Source organism: Pinus tabuliformis, chromosome J (assembly GCF_031772625.1).
Source record: "Pinus tabuliformis cultivar Carrire ecotype Pingquan chromosome J, CPIR1, whole genome shotgun sequence".
Classification (NCBI taxonomy): domain Eukaryota; kingdom Viridiplantae; phylum Streptophyta; class Pinopsida; order Pinales; family Pinaceae; genus Pinus; species Pinus tabuliformis.
In genome coordinates, this window is record NC_142295.1 from 1,039,946,260 (window position 1) to 1,039,969,433 (window position 23,174).

The 23,174-nt window shown below is 39.1% G+C and overlaps 1 protein-coding gene across 2 annotated transcripts in view; it reads right to left on the reverse strand.

Moving 5' to 3' along the window:
- LOC149230455 (transcription elongation factor SPT6-like) overlaps positions 1-23,174 on the reverse strand; it is a 66,353-nt gene that overhangs the window by 12,715 nt on the left and 30,464 nt on the right. The gene's annotated exons all lie outside the window — the stretch shown is intronic.

A 23,174-nucleotide genomic window follows, 5' to 3' on the forward strand; every position in this document is an offset into this window, starting at 1 on the left:
ATATAATGTTTGTTGCGTTGATTAGTCAACAAATTATGATTGACATGGTTCAAATATCCAGAGTATTGCAGAGGTCCCCAACCTTCACAATTGGTTCTTGATCCATTAACATAAGACATGGCTATGTCATCAAGTGGGGCATCATTGGACGATGACTCATTGGTTCGATATTTCATATTACGGTTGGTGAAATTCAGTCTCAAATATGGATGAAATTACTTACACAGTTACACGGGAACAGAGGTCTTCACATAGCTTTCGGGACTTAAATTAAATTAAAATTTTAGTGCTATTATGTTGACAGAAAGTGTTTTATTTATAAAGCTTATAAATTTGTTTAATGCATTGATTGTAGAAGGTTGTAGCTTATATCAGCTATGACTGTAATTGGAGGTAATGTCTAGATTTATGAATATTGATGTCAGTGGTTATGAAAAAGACTAGAGTTAAAATTATATTGTCGAAAGTCTCTATTATGGTTAGAGAATATATCGGAAAGCCCCAGTCCAAGAAAAGTTGCATGGTTTGTCTTTGGCACTGCTTGAAGGTACAAAAAGACATTGAGGGAATGTTAACTATGTAACATAAGTGAAATGCAAATAGTTATCTTGTAGAATTGTGCCCCTTGACAAATGAGATAGTTTGAACAGGGTTTATTCTAAGATCAGGGTTTGAGTTTGTTGTTGAAGCTGATTAACTTGGTTTAGTTTTGATTTATATCAGATCATTGGCCTATGTTGAAAGGGTTTAAATGTATTTTTTTAGCATGCTTGATATGTTGCTAAGCACTAGTGCAAAGAGGGATTTATCGTTGAGCTAGAGTGGGTTGTCAAGTTATTTTGTTGAACAAATTAGAGGGTTGACCTGGTCGCTGAGTTGCGCCCTATAAGTAAAAGCAAATGACATCACTCTGAATCAGGCCAACCTAGAAACCAATGTTTATATGCCTCACAATCCAAGACCATTATATATTTGTGAAAACCATACTCATCTATTGTTTGCAATGATTATTGAAATTTTACTAATGATCTCCCTTTGAGTTTTGTCCAGGCTTTTGAGCGGGCCATCAATGATGGATGGCTCAATGTCTCAAGTTACAGGTCTGGGAAATAGTGTCAGGAGAACTGCTTTGAAATTTCTTGTACTATGCAAAAAGGTTTGTTATAAATGTTACTTGTTTTCTTTCTAAAGTTTTGACATGAATATTTACAAAAGCAATGTGATCTAAAGCAATGTCAAGGGTTTATGGTCAAATCTCTCATAGTGTTGATATTGAAATCAAAATTAATGAAGATGGAGAGGAATGCAAGGATGAAAGTTCCACATCTAGGGATTGTAAACCCTAGACTAAATTTGAAGAATTATTATGGTTTGAAGTCAAAACCCTAGTTATTCAAATTGCAAACCCTAGCCAAACAATTGTTAACCCTATCTAGACAAAAAGGGTTGAGAAAGCCTTGGGCTTATGGATTGATTACTTCCACTTAAAAGAAAGAAGAAACCGTAGCTCCTAAAAGATCTGACATCATGATGATAAGGTTGATTTGCAATTTGGATGTGATTAAGAGCGAGTTGTCATGATCTCAAAAAGATAAGTATCTTGAATTTCTCTTATTGTTTTAATCATTACTAACATTGAATTGTTCATAGTTTGTAAACCCTAGGTAGGGATCAGAGAAGAAAATCTAAGGCTTATGGACCCAAATCCTAGAACTGCTTATGTTTGTTTGAAAGAAGAAACCCTAACTCCTTAATGATGTGGATGATGTGGACTCCTTGTTGATGATATGGACAAGCAACTTCTTGATGATGATGTGGACTCCTTGTTGATGATATGGACAAGCAACATCTTGATGATAATATGGACTCTTTGATGATGTGGACTCCATGATGATATGGATTCCTTGATGATGTGGACTCCTTGATGATGATGTGGACAAGGTCAACTCCCTAACTCCTTAATGATGTGGATGATGTGGACTCCTTGTTGATGATATGAACAAGCAACTTCTTGATGATGATATGGACTCTTTGATGATGTGGACTCCATGATGATATGGATTCCTTGATGATGTGGACTCCTTGATGATGATGTGGACAAGGTCAACTTTTTATGATCATATGGACTACTTGATGAAGTGGATTTCTTGATGATGTGGACGAGGTTAATTCCTTGCTGAATTGAACAAGGTTGAATAGACCTAAGAAGACAATGATCAAGAGGGAGTTGGCATTCTCAAGAGATAAGTACCTTCTTGATTGTTTCTATTATTGTTTCAATATGAGTCTCTTGTCTTTGTATGTCTTTCTTGGTAGTATTTGTTCTTCCATGGCCTCTTAGCGAGGATTGCAGGAACATGATGAAGTATGAGAAGACTGTGGCAATCGTTGAAAAGATGGAAGAACAAAGTGACAAGAAGACTTGTAATTGGATAGCCTTTGGACTTAGAGGGCGCAAGCAACATTACCCTGATTGATGCATGTTTTGGTCCATGATGTAAAGAAGTCAGTTGAGAAAATGGCCTGAAGTCTTAAAGATTTATGCTGATCCAAATATGTTGAAGAAGAGCCCGTGTCTTTTCCGTTATGCATTGATCATGTGTTTCTAACAAGGATTGAGGTCCTCTTCGTTCAGTGTAAGGAGTTGATTGAAGAATTGTAAGATTGAAAGTATGGCACGAGCACAGTGAAATCTCTACTGAGGTTGTAGCATAATGAACTCTAGGTGGGTCCATGGACATTTGCCTTAAAAAAAAATTGAAAAAGCTACAAGACTCTATTGTTGATTTGATGAATCCCTCTAATTGGCTTGTTGAACCACCTGATACATGACGTGGATGATCCTGCTACAAGTAACGGGATTTGTTAGAAAATCAGAAAGGCAAAAAGATTTTCTTTATATAGATAATTACTTATGACTTTTGTATCTTTATATTCTTCTTATATCTTTTAGTTCATCAAGCAATTACCGAAACAATAGCACAAAGATCATAGACACCAGATATAGGTGGGCAACCAGAGCAAACCCCTATCTAGGGGAAAACCCAGTCAACAATTCTTCATTCAATAGTTTAACGAGATAATCCAACACTCTTGACATAGACAAAGACTTCCTCCACACAAAGTCAACCCTTTCTTCAATCTGCAGATGACAATCCTCCAACAGTAGCTTCGCCCTAACAGCAACAACTTGCAGTAGCAACTTTGACCCAGCAAATGGTAACAGTAGCAGCAAGAAATACTTCGATCTCTTAGAGGAATCCACAAGAGAGAGAGAGAGAGATAGCCCAAAATTTCGATTTTCCCGTTTTCTTCCTCTTTTTGCCTTCCTTTCTTCCTTCGCACCTTTCCAGCGCTTCCTTCTGGATATCGAACTTGTGTGTGAGATAGAGAATGCTCCAAATGAATTCGATCTGCTTGTATATATAAGCTTGAGGTGAGGTTGAATTGCCCTGGTTGAAGCCGACTTGATCTCCTTGAGGCCGACTTGGTATGGAGGTGGCATATAGCTTATTTGACTAATATTAATTCTTTTTACATGATTCAAAAGCCCAAGAAGGGTCTCTTCTAATGAAGAGTGACTCTAATGACTTGGAATAAATCTTAGAAGTCCTCAATGGGGACTTTCTCTTCTAATGGACAATGACTCTAATGACTTGGAATAAATCTTAGAAGTCCTCAATGGGGACTTTGACCTAAAACATGATGACCCAAGCATAAAACCCATGCTTTAATAAGTCATAATAATAATAATAATAATTTCTTTTTCATTCTTTTAATAAAAAGAATTCATTGTGACTCAAATAAATTTAACGAAGACCAAACTTAGTAACATTTTTATACACTCCCTCTTAACTAGGGAGGTATTCATACTTACATATACAAGTACATGGAAGATCTCAAAACATATGAACATATGAACTATGAAGAGTTTAGGCACCACAATGCCATGGACTAGATTCCTGAACAAGGCAATCTATCCAAGGTCCTTCAACAATTTAGGCACTCATGGTGTCATGGACTAGATTGCTGACTAGGGAAATCTATTCGGATGGGACTAATACGGACTAAAGCTTTCAGCCAATCTAGGTACCATCAAGCTTACTTGCTAACCATCAACCTAGGGATATAGGTGCATAGCCAGGGTCAAAGCTCTATGACCAACACCACCTCCCTACTTCGAGATCTAGACATCAACACATAGTGTCGGTCGAATGTCCTCCCAGGCAATGTGTCTCACACGCAAAGCCTCAACACTCTCAATTATTCCAATCGGTTCCAAATCCTTCCCAATCAAACAGATCGTTAACAAATCTCTCTCGTGTAACGAGCATGCTTTCAAACCTCTGAGAGGTTTACAAGTACAAACACAACCCCAATCAGTGACAAACTTTCAAATGTACATAAGTAAACACAAACCTTTGGGGTCTTTCAGACAACTTGATGTTGCTTCTCAATTTATCACAGTAAGACTTTCAAACGAATCTTGACAGAAGATTCCTCAATCATACAACTTCCTTTCCTACTTCACATGCAGCAACATATTCTTATTTCATACATGAGCCACTAAGCTTCACCAATCACAACTCAATTTCATATTTCAACAATCTTTCAAGATCATAGATTATCACACTTGTCATCACATATTAGAAAATTGAACTTGTACTAATGTTTAGTTACAAAACCCTATAATTCATTAACACTATCGTCCTAGAGTATAAAACTTTGACTAGGGCTTAGTTCCAAACCTTAGGACTTATGGCCATTAACAATTAGGTCAACACATATATCTAGGATTCCATCATGATGTAATAGCATATCATAACATGTGTTAGTCAAACCCGCTCACAAAAATATCAATATATTTAGACATATAACAAACATGATCAGACTAGGGTTTTGATCGGAAAAACACACATATACCTAAGACTTCATTCCTAGGACATTATCTAAAATTCTAATGATCTAGGGTTTCAACACATAACACAACAAACCCTAATTTATTGAAACTTCAAATGTTTGAGATTTCAATCATCACCATTCAACCCTATCAAGTTAGGGTTTTCATAACCATACTAAAAACCCCAAACATGACATCATCAAAGCATCAAACATTTTCTTTAGACTTCATCAATAACCCTAAATAAGCTAGGGTTTCATACATTATCATCAACATACCCTCAAGTTAGGGTTTTCACAAGGAACCTTTCTAGGGTTCCACAAGAATAATTAAAGATATGAGGACATCTTTGTGAGGTCTTCTTCCATAATCCTTGAGTCTTCAACAAGTTTTTCCTAAACAAGCAAAATATGAATAGAAATGTGATTAGTATTTAATGCAACCAAAACTAGATAAGCAAGGAAAACTAAAAGTGAAAAGGTAACAAGAGACTTATCTTTGGAAGTTGGTGAGGGCTCCCTCCAAGCTTGAAGGATACCTATAACCTTATAAAAATAATTCAAAAATGTTTTTCCAAAATATGTTAAACCTACAAATACTAGAAATCAAAAATGAAATAATTTAAGTTTAGAGCAAAGGACTTAGTAGTGTAAGTCCCTTATATCTAATTCTTCGGCTTTATTCTCCTTTGGAGATCCTTCTTCAATGATATTAGCTTGATCCTTGTTCCTTTTCTTGTTCTTCGGATTGTCAGGTGAGTCACTTTTATAGTGACCCATTTTATGACATTGGTAGCATTCTATTTTGGACATGTCTACCTTCCTTCTTGGTCGTTTTGACTTCTTGAAGTTTCCCTTCTTGTGATAAGCGGAGTATGCATTTGAAACTTTCTCTTCTTCATTGTTGAATACTAATGAGATTCTTATTTCTTCTTGACAGCAGGCTAGGGCAAAACCCCTACCTAGGGGAAAACCCAGTCAACGATTCTTTCTCCAATAGTTTCACGAGATAATTCCATAATTGTTCAAATGATGGAGTTTCTTTCCAGTTGTTGAGTACTAAAGCAAAAGCACTCCATGTAGGTGTTAATCCCAATAATGCAGTAATCACTAGCTCTTTTTTCAGTATAATCTCATCTATGGCTTGAAGGTCATATCTAATTCTAGCTATCCTTACAAAGAAGGAAGACACGGTGTCATCCTCTGTCATTTTTGTGGTTCTTAGTTCATTCTTGAGGCTTGCTACGTGACCAATGTTCTTGATAGTGAACAATTTTGATAGGGTTTCATACATTTCTTGAACATGGTCTATGTTGGAAATGTATGGGACAAGATTGTCCTTTATACCTTCTACCATAACTCTCATAGCCAATATTTCAAAGTCTCTAAACTTCACTTTATCTGCATCAATAGATTCTCCAGAAGGTTTCTTCACTTTTCCTCTGACCAAATCCAAGACTTTGTTCTTTTCAACAATGAGAACAATTCTTTTCTTCCATGCCGTGTAATTTGATGCTCCTAATTTGTTCTCTCCCTTTATTGTGTTAGACATTATCCTTGAAGGTAGTAAGCTTCTTTCATTACAAGATCTCCTTATATGATCCCTTGCTCAATCCTTTTGAGGTTTCTTAGACTCCTTTCAATGGATCCTCAAACTGTCTTTTTCTTTTTTCACCTTAACTCTGATCCCATGTTAGAAAATCATAAAGGCAAAAATATTTTCTTTATATATATTAATTACTTGTGACTTTCTTTATATTCTTCTTATATCTTTTAGTTCATCGAACAATTACCAAAACAATAGCACAAAGATCATAAACACCAGATATAGGCGGACAGCCACGGCAAAACCCCTATCTAGGGGAAAACCTAGTCAAAAATTCTTTCTCTAATAGTTTCACGAGATAATCCAAGACTATTAACCTAGACAAAGACTTCCTCCATACCAATACAGCCTTTTCTTCCTTCTGTAGATGACAATCCTCTAGCAACAACTTCGACCAAACAAGCGGACAGCCAGGGCAAAACCCATATCTAGGGGAAAACCCAGTCAACAATTCTTTCTCCAATAGTTTCACGAGATAATCCAAGACTATTAACCTAGACAAAGACTTCCTCCACACCAAGTCAGCCCTTTCTTCCTTCTTTAGATGACAATCCTCTAGCAACAACTTTGACCTAGCAACAACTTGAAGTAGCAACTTTGACGCAACAGCTGGTAGCAGTTGCAGCAAGAAATACTTTGATCTCCTAAAGAAATCCACGAGAGAGATAGAAAGATAAAATTTTGATTGTCCCTTTTTCTTCCTCTTTCTCCAACTTCAAACTTCTTTTTGTCTTCCTTTCTTCCTTCGAACTTTTCGAGCTCTTTCTTCTAGATATCGAAATTGTGTGAGGGAGAGAATACGCCAAATGAATTCGATCTACTTGTATATATAGGCTTGAGATGAGGTTGAATTGCCTTGTTTGAAGCCAACTTGAAGCCGACTTAATCTCCTTGAGGCCGACTTGGTGTGGAGGTGACATATAGCTTATTTGACTCAATATTAATTCTTTTTACATGATTCAAAAACCCAAGGAGGGTTTCTTTTAATGTTGAATGACCTAGAAGTCCTCAATGGGGACTTTGACCTAAAACAAGATGACCCAAGCATGAAAACCATGCTTTACTAAGTCGTAATAATAATAATTTCTTTTTCATTATTTTGATAACCTAAAACATGATGATCCAAGCATGAAACCCATGTTTTAATAAGTCATAATAATAATAATAATTACTTTTTCATTCTTTTGATAAATACAATTCATTGTGACTCAAATACATTTAATGAAGACCGAACCTAGTTACAATTTTCAACACGATTGAAGTTGGAAATGCAACTTATTTGTGAAGTCGATTGCTAATCTATTTGATCTTGTGTTGGATAGCAGGTTGTTGATATTTGCTTCTATGAGAAGCCACTTATTGTCTGTTGGATTCAACTATGGCACACTTTTCTACTAATGGGCACCTTGCTAATATTTGCTTTTGTGACAAGCCACTTGTCTACTGGACTCTACCACGATTGATGATATTTTCTTCTGTGAGAAGCCCCAGCCTAAGCTAAATGAATAGTTGGATGTTGTTGTATGTTGGAATGTTCGATAAAGTGTTGACAACCGCCACGACTACTTTTTTGTTGATGAGATGGTTGTTGATGACTATGTGAATGGTTGAGAATCCCATTTGAGAGGGGACATTGATTGATAGCATCAAGAATCTTCCTTAGGTTGTGTATTGAGAGACCTATAGATTGGGCGGGAAGATTGTCTCTCCCTTAGGTTGTGCGGTGGCAAACCAGTGAGTTTGGTGGAGAAGCTTGGTTCTGAGGCACTGAGTTTGTGTTCTCTCCCTTAGGCTATGAGTCGGGAGCCCTATGGATTGTTCGGTGAAATTGATCTTCAATTCTCTCCCCTAGGTCGGGGATTGAGACAAGGATTCCTCCCTTAGGTTGTGGGTCGAGAGACCTTGTTTGTGGTTTGGGAGATGTACCCTGTGCACATGATTGGTTTGGTCCCACCGGTCAATGGGTACTAATCGTGATGCAATACAGTTGTGGCTTTTGGGATGCGTTGGATGTTGTGTATCTTTCTCATTCTTTATGATGAGATTGATGATCTCTCCCTTAGGTTGTGAGTCAAGAGTCACATGGATTGGTTGGGGAGATTGATGTTGACATAGAAAGAGACTTGTATATGTCATCCACCCAGTTGTGGGTCGAGAGACCTATGGATTGGTCGGGGAGATTGATCTTGAGAGAGAGAATGAAAAGTACCTCCTTAGCTAAGAGGGAGTATTAGAAATATGGTACCATGGTCAGTGTTTTCATTTTGGAAAGAAATTGGAAATTTGAATTTTTTAATTTTTGCCTCCAAACATTTCAAGTCGGCCCCATATTGTTTGGGTCGGCTTGGACTCTTTAAGACACCTATTCAACCCCATATTGGAGGATATATATATATATGCAACCCCTTCTCTTCATTTGGGCATCAATCTATCTCCAAAAGAAGCTTTATTCCAGTGAAGAAAGGAAGCAACGAGGGGGTCGAAAATCTCAGGAGACTTGGCAAATTGTGGATGCTCTTGTTTCTAGTCAACGGTCATGGTTTTGGTTTTTCTAGATGTATTGATGAATCAAACTCTCTCTCATAAGGAAAGATTTTTTTTTAGTTTTCCCTTTGTGGGTTTTGCCTTGGCCTCAGGCCTAATTTTTGTGTCTCATCTCATTGTCTCATGTTTATTTCTACTTCTCTTTCATGTTTATTGGTTGATATTTTTCTTTGTATAACTACTTAATGATATTGATTGAATGAAATGTGCAACTAATGTTAACTTATCAATGGAAATGGAAGTAGTTATCTAATGAAGAAAAAAATAATTCTAACATGTAGAAAATCCACAAAATTTTGATCTGCTTATATGAGCAATCTGAAATAAAATTTCTTCTCACATAAACACAGAATTTCTCTACTAGATGCAACGAAATAGGAACAAAAATAAAAGCACAATCACACAATTCAACAACACATAAAACCCTTTGCTTGTTATTGAGGATTCTATTGAAGAAGGTTGAGCAATGGATCTTTTACAATACAATAAAGTTTCATTAGAGAACAACCATGTTCTCTTTGTTTACACTAAATTGAAACACCCTTGCTTGCACCTTGATCCTTGCTTCCTAACCCAAGGAACTTGTCCTTCTTCAAACTCCCACAAGCCTCACCTAGGCTCATTCTCTTTCTCTCACAAGCTCCATGCACGAACTCGTACTTCCTATTTCTTGGACTCACCAACACGTGCTCCCCAAAACAATGATTAAACTTGTGCCTTGTTCCTCCTTTTAAAGGCAATTTGAATGGTTAAAATTAGTGAGTTCTATATTAGGTAAGTCATATTGGTGGTTCACAAGTTAACAAAGGCTCACTGCTAGAATTAACTCGTCGTCCCTAAATTTTTAGGAGGCTAACTCAAACTCTTCGTTTTGTTCCCAATACAACTCTCAATAGAAGACAAATAACTCACCTTCTATTTTAACACATTAGCTAACTGTTTCATGACTCATCCTTGACTCCTATTTTTTAGGAGCTTGGGCATGCCAAAGAAGATACTCGTTCTGGCTCCTATGATTAAGGCACAAATCACGAAAGCCTTTTCTCGCTAATAATTTCAACACCCCCTCTTAGCGAGGAAGTTGTTCTTGGAAGAATCTCGTCCACCTAGATTTATCTTCAACTCTACCAAATTCTTTGTTGTTGCAGTTGGTCCCTCTGAACTAGAAGACTTACCTACTTTCTTCTGTGAAACTTGTTTTGAAGACTTGTTCTTTCCCACCATGCTCTGTGAGTCCACCACTATAATCATAAGTCCCTATTGTAGCAACTACAACCACCCTCCAAAATTTTGCCTTAGCTTCGTTTTGGAGCTTCCCTACCAACCATCCTTAGTAGCATGTCTTGCACTGTCCAAGCACAAATGCTTCAGCTAAGTTTCAGGGGCTCACCATCATATGCTTGTCAACTTGTTTGCCCCCACCCGCAAGCTAGCACTACGGGACTTTGGCCATTTTCTGGTTGTGATGCTCACTTAGGAAATTGCGCAATTCTGGAGGGGAACCAGCCTTCCCTCTAGAAATTGTGCAATCCCTCTGGGCTGCCTGCTGGGCTCCAAAATGTGCAATCCAGTCAGGCAACCTTCCCTCGAAAAATTGCGCAACTTCCCACATCGCATCTAAGAGCATTCAACACATTCAGCTTAGCTTTTTCCAGGTAAGTCTGTTTTTCATGTATTTTGTTGTTTTTTTGTTGCTTTTTATATTTCGCTTTGTTTGAGTGTTGTTTGCTTGGTTTTGTTGAACGTCTGATGTCGTTTTAATGCATGTTAGCTTGTAGAAGCATTGTTTCAAGTTTTTCATTGCATCTCACTAGTATCGCATGCATGACATTGTTTTTGCACTGACAGTCGGCGTTTCAACGCCTCGCTTCACACACATGCTTGTTTTCCCATTTTCTGAATCCTTCACTCACAATTTACATGCATGATCATTCACTCTTGTTTGGACTCTGCTTCGCCATGCATTCGGAACTTTTCATGTTTTTAGTCGCCCGTCAACAGGTCTGGGCGGACTTGGCACAAACCTTGACTTGGCTGATTGGCAATGCGCAATTCAGAGAGTGAAGGCTCTGCCTTCCTCCCAGAAATTTGCAAAGCTAGCACAGCACTGGCCTCCAAACTTGCTCTGCGCAATTCTGAGATTCAGTGCCGTGATAGCCCAAAAAATTGCGCAAATGCAGTTTGTTGGTTGCAACCCTTGCTCACTGAAACTGCGCATTGTTTGTTGGTTGCAATCCTTGCTAACTGAAACTGCGCATTGCACAGTTTCAGTCCTCAATAGGCCAGGCTAGACTGTGCATTGCGCAGTCCAGTAGTCAATCCACCTCCTAACAACCCGGACTGTGCCTTGCCCAGTTTTGGCAGTCAGTGTCCCAGCCTCCCGGTGAAAATTGCGCAGTCTTCCCAGTCAATCACCCAGGTATGTTGCATGTCAGTCATCAAAGTTGTTTTGTTTTTCAACTGACAGATTGCTTGCTATTAGTGTTGCTATGTCCCCAGGTCTCACATGTGTTTGTTTGTCTCTTAGCAATACATGTACAATGACCTCCAAGAGAGCGGGGTCATAGGACCCAGTTCAAAGTGCAACTAGAGATGCAGTTGAGAAAGTGTCTATGAGCTTGCCCATCTATTAAGACACCAAGTTGTTCATAGACAAGGATATCAAGATGAAATGGCACGACATCAGTGACACCTTCTCGGGCACATTTGAAGAAGATTTAAAAGACTGCAGGGTCCATGTCAACATTCACAAGTCTAGCTTGTACCAGATTGCATGCAGGTATCCCACATTTCCATGCGCGGACATGATCCACCAGATTGTCTCACATATCGATCCAGAGACAATGGTGTTGAGCAGTGTTAGTGGAACACAACTTGCGACCTTTAGGGTGAAGGACTTTCAGGAGATGTAACACTTACCACAATCGGTGATCATGATGGAAAAACCCTTCAGCGGACCTAGCAACAATGCAAACTCAAGAGATATCTTGAAGAGTTGGGTCAAAGAGCCAACCAAGTTCAGGACAACACCCAAGGAAGGCATATTAGCTCTTGATCATCTTTGCATGCCCCTTATACGACGAAGAGAGCACAAAAACCTTCCCATAGATTTGGGTGATCGTGTTGGATCAACTGGCCAGCGAAGGAAGACCTTGCAACTAGTCCAACATGTTGGCTCTCAGGTTGAAGGAACAAATAACAGAAGCCCGGCATCCGCCCAAGGGTTAACAAGCGAAGATATACATGTCCGCTTACATACTAGATGTAGTCTGTGCCAGTCAGCAGTTCATAGGCTTGCGTTGGGCATGGACACCTTCGGAAACCTCTGTGCACACTTATTGCAGGTTGTTCTCCGAATGCAATTTTCGTGCAGTGGTCATACAGTTATCAAACCACTTCATCACTCTGGTGTAGAGAATGATAATTGAGTAGGATCCACCTTGCATGTCGCAGGGAGCGACGGAGGCATTGATCGACATAGCAGATTGGTATATCTCACCCCTTGGCACCTTCATACGGATCTACAACGAGGAAAAGGCTCCACATGTTTTACCAAAGTTTGCCATGGACAAGCTCGTCATGCAAGAAGTGTCATATCACATCTCGACAGGGTTGTCAGCTAGACTGCACAAGAAGAAGAAGGCACCTTGGCCCGCTCTCCCTTTGCGGATCAGGTTGTATGCGATACGGAATCTCAAGCAAGTTGAGACCGAGACAAAGGAATTCAAAAGATTCACCTTTGGCACTAGAAATTTCAATCCGTATCACCCGCATTGCTTAGTGAAGGACCATTATGTGAGAGTGCAACATCCTTGGATCCATGGGGCATGCCTTTGGCCTAAGGAAGACCCATGGAGATACTATTATCACTTCTCAAGGCTCAATGAACCAGTTGTAGAGTGGTTCGCAAAGCAAAAGGAAGCAGCATCGTCAGAGGGTAGCAAACCTGCGCGTGACAAAAGCAAGAGGAAGGTTGTTGACACCGCACAAGCAGAGCAAAGTTGCAAATTCAAAATAGATCCACTTGTGTTGAAAGCAGCTTTGGAGATTGAGGCGAAGAGGCGACAGCGCGATAGAAGGATCGCGCAAAGGCAAAGAGATAAACAGAGGATGGAGAAAACAGAAAAGGAGTTGCAAGAGTTGAAGCAGCAACTCAGGGAAGAGCAAGAGTTGCGCAGAAGAGAGAAGGAAGCGCAGCAAGAACAAGTACAGCAAGAGACGCAGCATGCACAAATTGATGAAATTGCGCCCATACAGGTTATAGACTCATCCGAGCAATTGGCACAAAGCAAACAGGGTGAGAAGTCACAGTCGCATGAGCAAGACTTGGCTCAAGAGATTGAACAGATGCTAGAGCAGATGGATACGGTTATGGTACAGCTAGAGTTAGATCAGGATATTGACCTCTTAGTTTTGCCCACCGGCTTCACCAAATCTGGAAGCACAGCAAGTCCCAAGTGATCAGGGAGACACAGAGATCCTTGAAGACAATCCGGAAGCAGAGATGCACAACATATCTTTCGACGAGTCACAACACAGAGTTGTGCAGTCACACAGAGTGCCTACTCCGAATGTCCATGTATCTCCTACGTAGTTTGAAGAATGAGTGATCGTGTCCAATGTGTGCAAGCATCCAGCAACATTGGCCGATGCTACCAAATCATATGTCGAAGCCACCAGATCGAGTGTTAGATTCTTGATAACTGAGAATGAGCGCATGTCTAAGGAGTTACAACCGGCTAAGCAGGGAGAACAAGTTACAACATCCGCCATAGCAGAGTTGAGAAGAGCGATACTAGATGAAGTATCATCTCTCGAGACAGTCATTCGGAAGTTGTATTCCAGATTGTCACCGTGCATAAGTCAGTTGTCCATCTCAATGGTTGGCAGTTGCATTGTTCTAGGAGAGCGCGCATCTTGTCATATTTGCACATTGTTGTCGATCACATGCAAACATGGACAATGAGGTACAAGGGAGCCCCATTACACTTGCCAAAGATGATGAAGCCAAAGGCAGTAGAGTTGAAGGCACACATCCGGAGTCAGATCCGGAACTACAAGTAACTCTCGCAGTTCATCACCAGTTTGCAGGCTTCACATGCACGAGTGTTCAGGAGAATGGATGTCATTGTGTGCATGCATGCGATCCCATCCATTGGCACACTCACCGAGGCAAAGTCAAATAACCAAGCCCGACTAGACCTGGACATGTACTTTAATGAGTTGATGCAGGTAGCCACCAGCGCAGAGATTATGCATCAGTATGTTGTTGGTCCGGCTGCACTCAAGACTATGATGCGCATGATATCAGACGCGTTGGACAGAGGTGCCAAATCGGTATACCCGGATGCAACGAAGGCAAGAGTTCGCCTCCAAAAGGATGTCACCACAGAGTACATGGACTCCATCACAGACTACCAAACTTGGCATCAGTTCGACACCGTCGATCATTATGAGGATGTCGATGACTTGGTCTTCCCACAGTTGTCTGAGTCTTAGGGATGTCTTGCATAGCTTACTCAAGCCTATTTTTGTCTCACATGGGCACATGTGCAAGGTACATGTGCAGATTGTAATGTAACATGTTGTAAAAGTGAAAAACAAAGTGTTGATAGAAGAATGTAACAATCATGTAGTAGTTAAAGAGTCATGAGAGTAAGTGAAGAATCACAGAGGAGAATGTCAAGGGTCACCCCACCCTTTGCTATTTATAGAACCTCACAACTCATTGTACAAGCTTTTGGGAGCCAAGCTTCCTATAGGTGTAACTTAGAGAAAGCTTGGAATGTATTGTAACTAGCCTTGGCTTCTCCACAATGCAGAGCTAGTACATCTGGGCAGAGAAGTCCAAAGTGCATTTGGACTTCTGGGCATAGAACTGATGTTTTTCTTGTGCAAGGTACATGTGCAGATTGTAATGTAACATGTTGTAAAAGTGAAAAACAAAGTGTTGATAGAAGAATGTAACAATCATGTAGTAGTTAAAGAGTCATGAGAGTAAGTGAAGAATCACAGAGGAGAATGTCAAGGGTCACCCCACCCTTTGCTATTTATAGAACCTCACAACTCATTGTACAAGCTTTTGGGAGCCAAGCTTCCTATAGGTGTAACTTAGAGAAAGCTTGGAATGTATTGTAACTAGCCTTGGCTTCTCCACAATGCAGAGCTAGTACATCTGGGCAGAGAAGTCCAAAGTGCATTTGGACTTCTGGGCATAGAACTGATGTTTTTCTTATACAGTAAGAACTTGTTCCAAATGTTGTAGGTGATCCTTCCATGTTTTACTATAAATTAGAATGTCATCAAAGAATACTAACACAAACTTCCTTAGATATGGACGGAATAGCTCGTTCATAGTAGCTTGGAATGTTGTCGGTGCATTGGCTAAACCAAAAGGCATTATTTTAAACTCGTAACAACCTTTATGCGTTTGGAACGCACTTTTTGCTACGTCTTCCAACCTTATTCTGATTTGGTAATACCATGACCTTAAGTCCAAGTTTGCGAAGTATTTAGCACCATGTAGTTCATCCAACATTTCATCAATAAAAGGAATTGGAAACTTATTTTTATTTTTTATTTTGTTTAGTCCTCGATAATCGCCGCATAATCTGAACGATCCATCTTTCTTTCAAACTAATACAACTGGAGCATCATATGAACTTTTAATTTTTGTGATGATGCCACACTTTAAAATATCTTGGACTAATCTATCAATTTCAATTTTTTGACGTCGTGGATATCGATACGGTTTGATGTTGATGGGATTTGATCTTGCTTTGACTTCTATTGTATGGTCGATTTCTCTTTTAGTAGGAATCTTCATCAGAAGGTCTTGGAATCCTTTTTCGTGTTTTGAATTAGCTCTTGGACTTCTAGTGCTTCTTCGTTGACCGAATTCGAAACTAACATTTCTAATTGATGACATTGTACTACATATGTTGGTACTTCCTTCTAAATCATTTTCATCATTTGGGATGGATTATACAATTTGGTTCTTAAGTGACTGGAACACATATAACTTGTATTTATGCCCTTCCCATTTAAATTTTATAAATTGCTTTTGATGGTTGGCAAGGTAAGTCCTTAGGGTTTGTAGCCATTCAATACCCAAGACCAAATCCACTCCTCTTAATGGTTTAGTGTAGAACAGAGATTCTAGATTATAGTCTTGAATCTGCAATTTGACTATATGGCATTTCCCTACCTTTTCAATTTTCTTACCGTCAGCTACCATAGTCTTCATGTTGGGAATGGGAAATGTGAAAATGTGGAGTCTTTTCGCCATGGTTGAGTCCAAAAAATTGTGGGTGCTACCGCTATCAATCAGAACCATTACATTATTCTTCTTGATATGTCCTTTTAATTTTAATGTTTGGGGCCGTGATATACCTGTCATAGTCGTTAATGATACTTGCAAAATGCTATCGTCATCTGGTTCTGGAGAAAATTGTGGGGAATCTTCGATTTCTTCTACGTCTAATTCATCATTGTCTGAATCATTAGTTTCTTCACATTTATACAAGTTCTTGATCTCTTTTCCTTTAGCACACCAATGTTTAGTGCCCCACTTTTCGCCACAATGTTTTCACTTACCTTTCTTCATTCTTTGCATTTCCAAATTAGTTTTTTCTCCTTCATGAGGATGTGGTGGAACATATTTTGTGTTCTCTGTGTTCGCGGCTTCGGAAAATCTTTGTCTCAAATATACTCTTTCATTCTTCAACCACTGCATTTTTTCGTGTTTCTTTTTAGCAACTTTTGCCTTCTGTCTAGCTACCTCTATAGCTCAAGCTCAACCTGGAGATGGGGTTTAAGTCTTGTGGTGTACAATTGAATGAGACGAGTTTCTAATAATCCGGGTACTCGTGTAGCTAAATTTTCTCATTCTCAAGTGTATTCTTCCACATCTCCTTTTTGTTGCAATCTGGTGAGCGCTGAGAAGAACTCTTCTCCCTTAACACCTTTGAACCTTTTAAAGGACGCATTTTTTAGTTTCCTCCAACTGATAACAAGTGTCATCTTTTTTCACCACAAATACCCATTATATGCTTCGTCTTCCATTTGCATGGAAACATGCCTAATCTTTTCATCATCATTGTCAATATTGTAAATCTCGAAATATTCTTCTGCTTTATTGAACCAAGCAACTCTACATTTTTCGTCACCGTCAAATTTGGATAGCTCAAGTTTTGCTCTTCGTTGATATGTACCTATCAATGGAGCGAAGAAGGGGTATTGACTTGAAAACAACATATTGGTGTATGGATTCCAGAGCTACCTATTTTGAAAATTCGTGTTACTATTTTCTTGATTAGGTGTGGAAGATGTCTTTGGAGACTCGGGTTTCTCATGTGAGTTTGACGAGTTTGATGAATCTAGAGAATTGAGATGTTGAATAGCTTCATTATTCTAGGGTATTTGAACGGGTGTACTCTTCATCCTGTCACAAATACAAGTCAACATCACCATTGTTTGATCCACCTTACCTGGAAGGTCTACCTGATCCTTTTTAAATTCATTCTTGTTTTGCTCGAGCTGACTCTCTATTCTCCTTATTGTGTCTTGGAGTGCTTCGCTTTTTTTCACCATGTCCAATCACCTTAGCCTCAAAATCTATCATTTTTTCTTGAAATCAGCCATTAACAAGGGGTTGGTCAATGGGATCGACGATCAACACAGAACAAGGAATGAACAGCAACTGTGTGTGTGCGGACGCGCAGGGAAATACATAGATAACGGGCGAATACCGGCAATGACAACAGGGAAATTGGCGGAGGGATGAGACTGACAGCGTCGAGGAAGTGGATGACATGACATGAATGGAACTCGGAGATCTGTGTGTTTGCAAGCAGAGAATCATCGTGCTTTTATACCAAATGGAGCAGATAACTCAGCATTAGACAACAAATGAATATATTTTATTAATAAACTTGAATGATGATTACGTTGTGGGAGGCCCTGGCTTAAATACAGCGTGGTGCCTCTTGGTTAATGGGCATGATCATGCCCTTTAATTACTTACTAACTACAAATTATTTAATTTTATATAACATCTACTCAAAGAAAGGACTACAAATATCTTGAAGTCCCTACATCCAAGGGAAGTAGGTAGAAGCATTGCCATCATCATCAAGGAATCAAAGTGATCTCCCTCTCTTTGAAGGATCACTTTTGAAGGAAGACATCTTCTATTATCAACAACATCATCAGAACCAAGAACGCATCAAGTTGAAGATGTTGTCATCAAAGAGTTTGATGACGCAACAAATTGATTGTGTCATCAAACTTTCTTGCATGGAAGAAGAAGACTGATTTGATCCTCTTAGAAAATGAAGTCGTTGATCATGTTAAGGGTGTTGAGAAATCTAAAGGGCAATGGTTAGAGTGATTTCTCTTTCTTTGATAATTGCATGTGATGTCTTTTTACTTATCTTACTTATTAGCTTCACTTATTATTATGTTTGTGTATCATCAAACAACTACCAAAAACAAGAAGAACAAGAACACAAAATATAGGTTGCAAGCCAGGGCCAAAACCTCTCCACTTGAGAGGAAAACCCACAAATCTCTTATCTTCCTTATATATTCTTCAATTGACGAATTCTAAGATCAAGTCCAACCTTTCCGGATGATTTGTTTTCCTTGTCAAAGTCAAACCTAGTGAAATCTCTTCCAGTAGCACAACTCCAGCCTCAAGCTGCAAAATTTCGGCCTCCACTGCAAACCTGATATTTCTGGGCCTCCTTCAGTTGTGTTGCCACACATGTGAGCTTCTTTTAGCCTTCGCGGACTTCCTTAGACCTTCACTTGGCTTTCTCTGACTTCTAGAGCTTGAGGATAGCTTCTTGTGACTTTCATTTGACCTTATTACCTTCTCTTCTTCAAGATCGAACTTGTAGAGGAAAACAATATTTGTTGCAAAAACCCTAGCCTTCCTTTGCACGTGTGAGGGAGAAATAGCCCAAAAACAACTCTTCTTCGTCCTCTTCCTTCGTTGTTGCCTTCTTTCTTCGCTTGAATAAGTCGAATACCCTCCTTTATATAGGCTTCTCAAAGGTGGGTGTGGCTCCTTAAACTAGGCCGACTTGCCCGCTGCCAAGCCGACTTGATTTTGGAGGGTATTTTGACACTATTAAGCACAAAAATAATTTTCTTTACAAGTTACAATGAGCCCGTAGGGGTCTTCAACTTATCACAATGACTCTTTTAACTTCTTGACCTAAGACAATCCCTAAAATCACTCAATGGGTTTTTAACCTATAAAATAAAAGACCTTGAGCATGAAACCCATCCTCCAAAAATAATAATAATAATTTTCTTTCATTTTACAATTTACAAGAATCAAAAGTACATTTCATATTTATGAACACTGGACCTAGTTACACATTTTTCAACAAAGGGTTGAATCACTAAACCCCCAAAGAAAGAAGCTCAAGCTCTTGCAAAGTACATGAAAGGGGAAGTAAGGCCTCAAAGGATCCTTAAAGAATCCATCAAAGATCCCCTCATACCCTATGTATCAAAGTTGGAGACATCAAAAGAAATATATGATAAACTAGTAGAATTATTTTTTGTAGGTACTCTACAAGATGAAGATATCAAAGGAAGACAGAACAACCTCATACTTTATGAGGGTATCAAAAATAAGAGATCAACTACAAGAATTGGGAGAAATAATGTTCGATAAAGAAATGACTACCATGGTGATCAATACACTACCAGAGGAATGGTGCAACTTTACATCGAGCATCTATGGAAAGAAGGAAGCTACCCCATTCAACGAACTTTGGTCATTGTGTAAAATTGAAGAAACCTGATTAAAGGCAAAAAGTGATGTGGGATCAAATGAACAAGTGCAAGCATTTGTTGCCACGGCCAAAAGGAAAGGAAAGGAAAGTTTGAAAGGTTTGGTCCTTGGAAAAATAACAAGAACGATATGTCGAAAATCTAATGCTATGGTTGTCATGAATATGGGCACTACAAGAGATATTGTCATAAACTCAAGAAGGACAACAATAAAAGAGGAAGGGAAGAAGTCCATATCATCAAAGAAGTTTAAGAACCTGAGAACAAGAAATCAAAGGAGGAAGTGAGAGATCTCTACTATGACTGAGATAATCATCTCCACTAAGTTCTTTCAGTTTTGTAAATAATAGCTATCAAGGTAGGAAGCATTGTAAATATGATAGGATGCATCATATTAGGAGATGACATCATGGTAGAAGCATACAATTCAAGCATGAGCTCATTATAGAAGCTTGAAAAGGAGAGTTGATGTAGAAGTCTACATAAATGTAGCAATCATCGCATAAAGGAAGTAGCTCGTGGTAACCTCATTGAAAGAATGTGTAGTGCATATGGTTGAAAGAAAGTCACCTAGCATAATAGAAGGAATTCATCATAGATCATCATCATGAGAAAGGAGCTTCTGCCAGATGAGGATAATCTAGATCCTTGGAAGAAGCAAGTATCTCGTTGATCACATAGTTGAAGACATTATCGGTAAATGCTCTACCTTGTGAGCATGATCAAAAAAAACGGATCTCTTCCTTTCGAAAGATGCATGAAGGCATGATTCACATATTGAAAAAATGAAATCAACATAATATGTCCTCATATGAGGTGGTTGACAAAGATAAAGGAACTACGGATGAAACTTTTTGGAGAACAATATGTGAAGAAAGAAAGAAGAGATCGTGAGAAATGCAACTATGGAAATCAACATCTGATGACTAGAATAATTGGACATGATATCTCCATGGAGAAGGCACGAGACCCTAGTAAGGATTGCTAGCTAAGGAAGAAGACCCTTGACGTTGAAATTCTTGGAGATGTGCTTATGAGTGTGCAAGATGTTGATGTCGCAAGCAGATGTCATGATGAAAGGTCATCACAAGAGGTAACTTTGATTTAATGTTCATTTTTTAATCTTGAACAACATCTTGATATAGGGCTACCAAAAGAGAGTTGTAAATGTCACCTACAACTAGCAATCATGTGCTTGGATGGAACATCCTAAAGGAAACATGACATGGAAGAGGTAGCACTATGAAGAAAAGCCAGATGTGGACTAGAAGATCACTTCCCGAGGAAGAGAAGGATGACATGACTGATGTAGCTCATGAACGAAAGTGATGAATGGTGATGGAAGGAGCTTGGAAACATTCCTTCTATAGGAAATGGTATATCTTCCCTGGTTGAGAGGGAGAGACAAACACATCATTCTTGTCTTCACTTTGTGAAGAAAGAATAGAGGATTGGGTAAGCATCTAGCATATGATACTCTTTAAGGGTTCGGTAGGGAATCCAAGATAAGAGTAGTCAAAGAGAACCAATATTCTTTAAGGACTGGGAATCCAAGATAAGAATAGTCCTGGAAGGACATACTTTGTGAGCACACGGGTGGAGTATGTACCTTGAGAGACAATGATGATGGTGTCTATAAGTCAGTGGTCTCGCCAGCATTGTGCTCTGGCCTTGTGGAGAGATAGAGTTGTTAGTCAAGGCCTTGCTATGTGACAATGTTGGATGATATGATGATAAACAGATGGATTACCAATTTGACTCTTCTTATAAGAATTCTTCAGATTGAGAATGTCCAAGTACATTGTATGTATTATGAATACATCTCTAGTTAAGAGGGAGTGTTAATATATGTAACTAGGTTCGTTCTTCATAATGACATATGTAATTATGATTTTATGCATTTGATGTAATGATAAAAATAAATTTATTGTTGTTGTTCTTAGGCATGGGTTTCATGCTCAAGGAAAATTTGTTTTTAGCTCAAGCTCCCATTGTGAGCTGCTAGGGTTTGTCATTGAGTCTACAAGTCAAGAAATATCATTGTCATGTATGAAAGACCCTTCTTGGGCATATTACATATTATAAAGAAATTTATTTGAGTCAAATAGAGTCAAAGGACCCTCCAAGACCAAGTCAAGATGCTAGCAACAAGTCGGCCTTCCAAACAGTGACAAGTTGGCCTAGAGACACTGACAAGTCGGCCTATTTTGAAGTCACTAGAAGACTATATATACAAGTCTAGTCGACCACCTTTGGGGCATCTATCTCATACAAGAAACTCAATCAAGAACACAGAAGTCAGCGAAGAAAGGAGAAGATAGAGCAAAGAAGAAAAGTATGTTTTGAGGACTGTTTTTGGGTAAAAACTCTCACACGTGGAGGTTGAAAGCTAGGGCATCCACTGCAGAACATAGACTGAATTACAGTCATCCCTAAAAGCCAAAATTTGGTGCCAAAGCAGTCTAATTTGAAGGCTGAAGTCTTGAGGAGAAGGAGCCTAGTCAAGCGAAGGAGAAGGGCTCAAATTGCCCTAATCACATCACACGTGTGAAAATTGCAGGAAGCTACAGGAGGCCGAGAATTGCAGGGCCGAAGTCAACGAAGAAGGAAAAGTTGCAGCAGTTTTAAGTCAAGGTTGACTTTGTTTGACTTGACAAGAAAAGGGCAAGGTTTGATTTGGTCTTGGAGGAGTCTTGATCAAGGATCTAGGTCTTGGAATTCATCAATTGAAGATCTATACGAAGAGAAGAATTCTTGTGGGTTTGCCTCTCAGGTGGGGAGGTTTTGGCCCTGGCTGATCGCCTACATCTTGTGTCCTTTGTCTTATTGTTTTTTATGGTTTGGTAGCTGTTTGATGAAGAAAGCACTAATAATAAACAAGTGAAGGAAGAAGCTAATCGAGTTAAGTAAAAATATAACACAAGCAGTTATCAAAGGAAGAGAAATCATCCAATCTTGCTGCCTCTAGATTTCTCAACAAAGAGTTCAGTCCTATTTCACAAAGATAGCTAGTGGCAAGATGGGCTGTGCCTTAGAGATGTCATGCACTAATTCAGACCTGCCCTGATACTTTAGACAGCCAGCAGTGAATACTCCTTCAGGCCTGTTTTCATGCCTATATATTCTTTTGGTCAAATATGAATTATCAACACTTGCCAGCAGCATAATGATAATATATTATCCTTTCAAGTGGTGGGTAAAAAGGTGGCTTGTTACGAGATACGAGATAGGTATATCCAGCGCAATACGTTGTGCCCAATATGTATTCACAGCAGTCCAATAGTTTAGGATTAGAATAAGCTTCAAATAGAATCTG